The sequence below is a fragment of the Ochotona curzoniae genome, unplaced genomic scaffold (genome assembly GCF_017591425.1).
Source record: "Ochotona curzoniae isolate NIBS_2020 unplaced genomic scaffold, NIBS_Ocur_1.0 contig_3498, whole genome shotgun sequence".
Taxonomy (NCBI): Eukaryota; Metazoa; Chordata; class Mammalia; order Lagomorpha; family Ochotonidae; genus Ochotona; species Ochotona curzoniae.
This window is the reverse complement of record NW_024465885.1, coordinates 7,527,423-7,535,826: the sequence shown is the minus strand read 5'-3', so window position 1 is coordinate 7,535,826 and position 8,404 is coordinate 7,527,423. Positions and strand designations below refer to the sequence as shown.

Below are 8,404 nucleotides of genomic sequence, written 5' to 3'. Positions count from 1 at the left end.
TGTAACACTGTACCCAGAAGACCCAGAAGACCCAGAAGACCCAGAAGACGCTCATGGCTTCTGGACTCGAATAAGCTCAGCTTTGGCCATTGTAGCTATTTGGGAACTGAACCAATGGATGCAGGATCTTTCCCTCTCTGTTTCTCTTTACCTTGGTAAAGCTGCCATTGAAATAAAAATAAATATTTTAAAATATGTTCCTTAAGCCTGCCATCACTCACTGGTAAAGGAACTGACAACAGTCTGGACTGGTCAAGGCAGCAGCACTCGAATGTGCATCCTGAATAGGGTGTGGGGTGGGCCGGGCTGCAACGTTCACCAGCTCATACAATGCCAAATGGAGGGCCAGACCATGCAGGGCAATGGCCTAAAACCCAATGGCATGTGTGAGAACTGGGTCTGGGAGTGGGTCAAGTGAAGGAACTTGGGAAACTCCACTGGTGGGTCACAGCTTTGGCTGGTGAACATATGGTCCAGACCTGGGGGTCGGACAAGCTGGGCAAAGTAGTTCCAATGGCTTGCTAATGTGTGGGTTGATTGTTCCTACTGGTGCAAGCATAAATTAGAGTGGGTGAGGATTGGCTGGGATTTGCTGCAGCATCAGTTGGCAGAAGCTGGCTTTGGGGGCTAATTCTGTCAAGTTAAACTCCAGAACGACATGGAGAGTGCATAATCCAGGAGTGGGAGTGACCAGGAGGGAAATACTGGGCACCTCCCTCTTGAGTTAACACTCCCACTGGAGGGCATGAAAACCAGGGGCAGGTGTGGCTAGACAGAAGAGCACCCAATAGTATGTATGTGGGCTGAATAGTGGAGATGGTTAGGTTGAACTAGGCTTCAATGCCCATTGACATGTATGAGAGCTGAATGTGATGTGGGACAGACTGTACAAGTCTGATGCACATAATGGCAAGCATGGGAACCAGGATAGGGAGCAGGCCTGGTGGGGGTTATTATTGGTCGCTCTGACTAGGCTGCAGCTCCCAGTGGTTTATGTGAGGGCCGAGTGTGTGCTGGGCAGAATCAGGCTGGACTGCAACACTGATTGGTTCCAGTGGAAGACATGGCTGAAAACAGAACCAACCCAGTAATTGCAGCCATCAGCTGATCAGGGCTATGGACTGTACTGGGCCCCATACTTGCAAGTACACACAAGAACCTAGTCTGGGTTTACCTCAAAGTTTCCTTAGGGATCCCTTCAATCGAACTGCCAGACTCAGATCCCTAACCATGAAAAGACAAAGGACACAATAAATCAATCACTACCCCAGTCATATGTTGGCAGTGAAAAACAGGGCAAACGGAGACTCTAAGATGAACTATGTCAATCAGAGGATTCTTCAGCGACCTCATCGTGCTTGGAGTGGCGATATTGGCAGCAATTCAGAACTGTTGAACTATCAAAACCATTGAGCAAGACCCTCGGAGCATGCCCCACATCAGAGACCTGGGATGGGTGGGAGACTAGGTGGGGCTTCTCCCTTTACCTCCCCCTTTTCCCCAGATATAGAAAAAAATGTGGAAATGATAGTCTTACCCACTTTCCTATAGCCCTTGAACGTTTATGCCCTAATGAACTATGTAAAGATTGTCAAAAAGAAAATTAAAAAATGGAAAAAAAAATGTTCCTTAGCTCTGCGCAGTCACAGTATCATAGTCAATGAGGTTTATCCAAGGCGAGATTATTGCTAATTGAAAAATGTTCCTTAAAAATAATTAAATTAATTAAAATATGGAAGATGTAAAAAGGAAGAACAATGGAATTTGACTGGTAAATCAGGTATGTAAGAAATTTGGAAACTAAACACATCATTCTGAAGTTGTAAGCCTGGATAATACAAAGAAATGACAGGATTGTGAAATGATGATAAAAGACAAGTTTCCTTGTTGAGAAAACTTAAGACGTGTTTGAAGTATCATAGCAATTGGAAAGTAAGACCAAGTAGATACAGAGTTTTGGGTCTTCTGCTTATAGTGTCAGTTGTATTTACAGTAAAAGACAACAATTAGAGGAGTACGAGATCAAAGATGAAAACTGGAAAGTAATGAAGCCAGTAAAGTCAAAATAGAAGCAGAAAGAGAATCAAGATGGCAGAATAGGGTGATGTACAGTAACTGTGAAATGGAGACTCACATATCCAGAGGTGAGGATACAATATAGTATGCATCTCTACTTCCAACGATGGACTTACAATGAAACTGTTTACTATATCTTTACAATAGGATGCTGGACTGTCTACCATTTCCATGCCTGCAATGATGGACATATGACTGTGTATGAAGAACTATACTATAGTCATGATATAGAGGAACTTGGCTGGGGGGCGTGGGGGGCAGGGATAAGGGCAATCCCAGAAGCCTATGGAACTGTATCATAAAATGATAATAATAACAAATAATAAAAATTTAAAAAAAAAGAAAAGCAGGAGAACCTGGATAGAATCACTAAAGAGGAAGAGAAGGAGGAAAGAGGGTGGCATTAAATGTCCAGAGAGAAACGATAGAAGATACTGTAAGTGCTCTTTTCATAGCAGTGGCTAAGTGCCACCATTGGCCTTCCATTGCATACAGGATAATATCAGCCTGTCAAGAAATGTCTGTATAAACTGACTCTGATATATCCCTTTTTTGTCCCATGTCCCGACCCACACCACCTATGCTATTTTCTATGTTAATATGTTCTTTTTGGCTACTTCCATTGCCTGGCAAAATTGTTACTCATTCCTCAAGATCCATGTGCCAGTGCCACTTTCTCTGTGAATCTTGGTATACTCTTATTCTCTTGCCACGCACTGTACACTCTATGCTTTCTCAGAACTACCACTTCGATTTGTACAGACTTGAATGACAGCATAGGAACTTAATTTTTTATTATCTATCTACCCATTCAGTTATCTACTACTACATCTCAAACCACTCTAAAACATACTAGCTGAAATAATAATTTGTTATTTTTAAATTCCGAGGGTTGAATGGAGTCAGTTGAATGATTCGTCCACTTAATGTAATGTTAACTGGGGCTACAGTCAAATACAGGGTTCACTAGGCTGAACTTCCAAGACAGTTTTCTCACGGTGGGACCTTGGTTCATAGCATACAAAAACAGGATGCTGGCAAAGTTAGGATTTATCTCCCCGTGAGATTTCTCCCAATGCTTTTCTTACCTGGTCCCTCTACCAAGGTAACCTCTTTATAGTTCAGGGCTTCCAAAAAAGAGAAATCCAGAAGGAAAGAATCAGAAGCTGCCAGTCCTTTAAAACAGTAGGCCCTGAACTGATCCTGGGCTTCATTATAACCCATGGGCCAGGACTACTCCAAGGCATGAATCCCAGAAATCGTGTTTCCATAGGAACCATCTTTGGAACTGTCCCTCCCTTCTATTAATCTGATGTTTACTTGGAGATCAACGATTATGTGTTTTTCATCTTTATGGCCTCAGTACCTACTGTGGTATTTAACACATAATGGGCATTCATTACATGGTGATTGAGAGAATAGTCAGAATCAGAGAACTGAGTAACAGGTCAGATCAAGAAAAGTCAGAACAACGGAAAGCTGGAAGCGAGGAGTGGAAGTATCTCATGGTTCAACTTCCAACATTTTGGCAAAATGAGTCCTAACGTGCTGTCATCAGTTTTGTGCGTGAATTAAACATGTTAATCTGCTAAATGTATCATAATCTGTGTAATCCTGTTTAGCAGTTCTGTATTTTTAATGAAGTGGCCTCCATCTCCTGGAACAATTGAGATTCCCAGGGAAAAATCATTGTTTAGTGTAAACGTTAGGTAATAACTTTTAAATTGTGTTGCTAAGAGATGCCCTGAGGGTTCAGTGGAACTCCCTTAGGGACCACATTAGAGGGGATGGCAAGAGAAAGGTTTGCCACAATCTCATCCATATCCAACCAGGAAAGCTTTTACAGGCTTTATTTATTTATTTATTTATTTCATATAAGAAAGGTTCTATTTGGAAAATAAATAAAGGTAGGGTTTTATTCATTTTTTTTTTGTTTCCTACTAAACAAATTGTGAAACTTACATGCTAAGAGGGAGAAACAAGGAGCTGAATAACAAGATTAACCATGAAGACTTAGCTGAAAGTGGACAGCCTAACTTGGCAGCAGGCCAGAGCAGCACAGCTCTATTGGCAAGGCAAGCACTGGAAAAGATTAAAGTGGCCAGGGAATCTGAGGAAAGCGGGCACTGAGGGATGGTGGCATCCTTTGAGGGTGGAGCTTGAGTTTTAAATCCAGCCTTGTCCCTCTATAGTTTTGGTAATTTAACCACTGTGGCCGCCCAAAGAATGGGATTCCTGTTCTAAGACTGTGACTCTGGGGAGTTAATAAAGCAGTGTTGGTTATTGACAACTGTTTCTAGACTACACCTATTATTTTGTATGACTAAAAGAACCTCCATATTTTCAGGATATGGGGACCAGAAGCAAAGATAAAAAAGTGTAGAAGTTTGATATAGCAATATGGAGTAATAGGTTAAATAGTATCTAATATTGACTTTACATTAAGGATTGATGTACTAGCTCTTCTATCCTTGACACAGTGTTTAAGTCTTTCAAATACAATTCAGATAAGTACAATGCTATTTGAAAAATGAGGAACTGAAGCGGTTGTTGTTATTTTTCCTAGGGTCTCACAACTAACAGAGCAGGATTCAGATACAGGCATTAAGATGGCTTAATAGCTAAACCTTGCAAGCACTGGGATCCCATATGGGTGTTGATTCCTGTCCCAGCTGCTCCACTTCCAATTCAGCTCCCTGTTTATGGCCTGTGAAAGTAATTGAGGATGAACTAAAGCCTTGAGACCCTGCATCTGAGTAGGAGAATCAGAAGAATTTCCTGGTTCCTGGCTCCAGATCAGCTCAGTTCTGTATGTTGCGGCCATGTGGGAAGAGAAAAAGCGGGGGGAATATCTTTTTCTGTCTCTCCTTTTCTCCATAAATCTGATATTTCTAGTAAAAATATATAAATCTTAATATATATATATATATAGGCATTGGGTAAATTTTTTTATTTTTCCCTTTCCATCTAAAGTCTGTTCATGTGGAAGACAGGGCTAGAGAAACAGAATGGACCCAGGCAATTGCAACAACCAGCATGTGCACAAGATGGTTGGGGCCACGGAGGGTGCCAGACCCTGTACTGGCAAACTCACACAAGAATCAGGTTTGGGATCATCTCAGATGAAGTTTCTCTGGAGATCCCTCCAACTGAACTGCTGATCTCAGAACCCCAACCATGAACAGACTATACCAGCCAGTGGATTCTGAACAGGTTTCATCGCGATTCGAATGGCGAGAATGGCAGCAGTGCAAAACTGTTGAACTATCAAAACTGTTTGAGGGCCTGGCGCGGTGGCGCAGTGGTTAAGGTCCTCGCCTTGCACGCCCGGGATTCCATATGGGCGCTGGTTCTAATCCCGGCAGCCCCGCTTCCCATCTAACTTCCTGCCTGTGGCCTGGGAAGGCAATCAAGGATGGCCCAAAGCTTTGGGACCCTGCACCCGCGTGGGAGACCCGGAAGAGACTCCTGGCTTCGGATCGGCATAGCATCAGCCATTGCGCTCACTCTGTCTCTCCTCTCTGTATATCTGCCTTTCCAATAAAAATACAATAAATCTTAAAAAAAAAAACAAAAAACAAACTGCTTGAGCAGGACCCTCGGAGTGTGCCTAATATCAGGGACCTGGGATGGGTGGGAAGCTGGGTGGGGTTTTTCCCTTTGTTTCACCCCTGACCCCAAATACAGGGGAAAAAATGATGATATTAGTGTGGAAACAATGGTTTACCCATTTTCCTGTAGCCTATGACACTTTGTACCCTAATCAACTAAGTAATTTTATTTTTTAAAAAAGGAACCATCATAAAATAAATAAATAAAAATAAAATCAACTTAAAAAAAAATAAAGTCTGTTCATTTTAGCCCTAAAAGAGAAAGTTCTTAAACTCACTGTATATAACCATAACACGTGGCTTCAGGCACACAGACATGTAGTGGGTACCTCTTTATAAAGATGCTGGTAGTACTGGCAATGTTAGTGTTAGCTAAAGAGAATTTTTCATTGAAACGCAAATTAACAATCCCAATATAAACATTCAATATTGGTTCTAGCTTACTCTCTCTGTTCCTGTGGAATTCTACAAGAAGCTCCTCTGCTAAAAGAAACCATGGAAGAATGGAAGCATTTCAGTGAAGCCCAAAGATTTTTGAACTGTGTGCTATGGATAAAATAGGTATGTAAGCAGCAGAAGTGTCACATTTTAGAAGCTCACAAAACAGGTATAAAAACATATAACCTTTTATAGAACATTTGAAAGATGATAGCATTCCTTCATAGATGTTATCTTGGCTCATTCTTACAACTCCACGAACATTATCATCCCCATTTTAAAGATCTAAAAATAGGAGCTAATCCAGATCGAATTTTTTGCCCAGTGTGATATAGTCTGTAAGGAGAATTGAATTTTAATCTTTATTCTCTAAGATCAGTGTACTTTCTAACTACATGGTACTTTATGAAAACACACATTTTTACATCATAGTAAAATATAGTAGATAATATCTGCTGAAATAGAATTGGCCAGTTTTGTCCCCTACAGGGAAAAGTTATATCCTTTTGCAAAGACTTGGAGGTTGCAAAATTAGGTAATGTCATACGATTACAACATTAATGACAATATTGATTAAGATGCTTGGCTGATATCTTTAAAAAGGCAAATAAAATAAAACCAAGTGTAAGTTTTTTAAAAATATATATACTGTGAGCACAGTTGGATAAACTACCTAGTCTGTGGTGCATTCACATCTATTTTAATGTTTTGGAAATTATAAACTTACCCAAAAATCAGCCCCAAAGCAACATACTTTAAAGTTAGAATTTAAGCTATGGTTAGTTTTGAAATTTAAAGATTTTATATTCTTGATCTCAGGGAGAAAGCCTATATATACAACATGGTTTGGGTTTTTTTAATTGCAAAGTCATATATATACACACATACATATGTGTGTGTGTATATGTGTGTATATATCACATATATACATATACAGAGAGAGAGAGAGGAGGAGAGAGAGGAAGATCTTCCGTCTACTGATTCACTTTCCAGGTGACCTCAACAGCCGGAGCTGTGCCCATCCAAAGCCAGGAGCCAGGAGCTCTTCCGGGTCTCTCACGCAGGTGCAGGGTCCCAAGGCTTTGAGCCATCCTCAATTGCTTTCCCAGGCCACAAGCAGGGAGCTGGATGGGAAGCAGGGCTGCTGGGATTAGAACCACCGCCTACATGGGATCCTGGCACATTCAAGGCGAGGGCTTTAGCTGCTAGGTCACCATGCTGGGCCCTACAACATGTTTTTTAAACCCATTCAGATCTGGGAATTCTCTAAGTTCTGGTGCTAACTATCTGGGTAAACTTGAGGAAACGCATTACCTTCTGATTCTTAGTTTCCTCAATTTTGAATTGGGCAGTTATTCCTATAACATTGAATTGGTTTGTAAGCTAAATATGACATTGTCAAGAAAGCTTACAGCCAAGGTACTGGCACTTGACACATGCAAGAGCTGATATATTGAACTGCAGGTGTCTGCTAAACAACAACTAAAACAAAACCTCCTTCATCTTTTCTAATATCTAACATCATAGAGTTCTGTATATCATAACTTCTGTATCTTGTCTGCAGTCCGAAACTTGGTAGGCATGCAATAAATGTTAGTTGAATTAATCTGAAATCAAATTACTCCATCCCCCTAGGGTCTCAAGTGTTTAATTAGAAGCCCACCACAGCCAGTATCTCATCAGCCATTATTCGGCAAACATATAAATGGATGTTTGTCCTTGCAACATTCTTCCTTGGTCTCAAGGCCCTGCCTTTTTGTCATGGTTCATTCCAGCTGAAGTAAGATTTCCCCAAACATGACTTAAGCGGTGGGCCGAATCTAACAAGATTAAGTTTGATGGGGATAAATGTAAAGACTTGTACTTCAGTCCAAAAAGAATCCTGTAGAAGTGTTAGATGGGGAATATGGGGATTAGCAGCAACATGTGTGAAAAAGACTTAAGGGTTTTAGTTGATATTAAGCTCAACTAGTCAACAGTGTAATTTCACCACAAGCAAGCTGATGTGAATTGAGCCTGTGTTAACTGTGCCCCAACCTGGTAATTACCTTACTGCTCTAGTTCTTCAAATTTACCTTTATCAGACTCACCTGAAAAACTAGTTCAGTCATCAGTCCTGGATTCCACATGCAGTTTTTGATACAGTCAGCCTAGGCTGGGACTTGAAAGTCTGTAATGTCAACAGATTTCCAGGTCCATGTAAATGTTACTGGCTGTTGGAAGCCACTGGCTTCCTCTATCCTGCCTGGCTAGATCATGCTGGCACTGCCAGTGATAAG

At 41.1% G+C, this 8,404-nt stretch overlaps 1 pseudogene; it reads left to right on the top strand.

Annotated features, from left to right (window-relative positions):
* Positions 1-1,631: 1,631 nt before the first annotated feature.
* Positions 1,632-1,751, top strand: LOC121156964 (annotated as a pseudogene).
* The last annotated feature ends 6,653 nt before the right edge of the window (positions 1,752-8,404 follow it).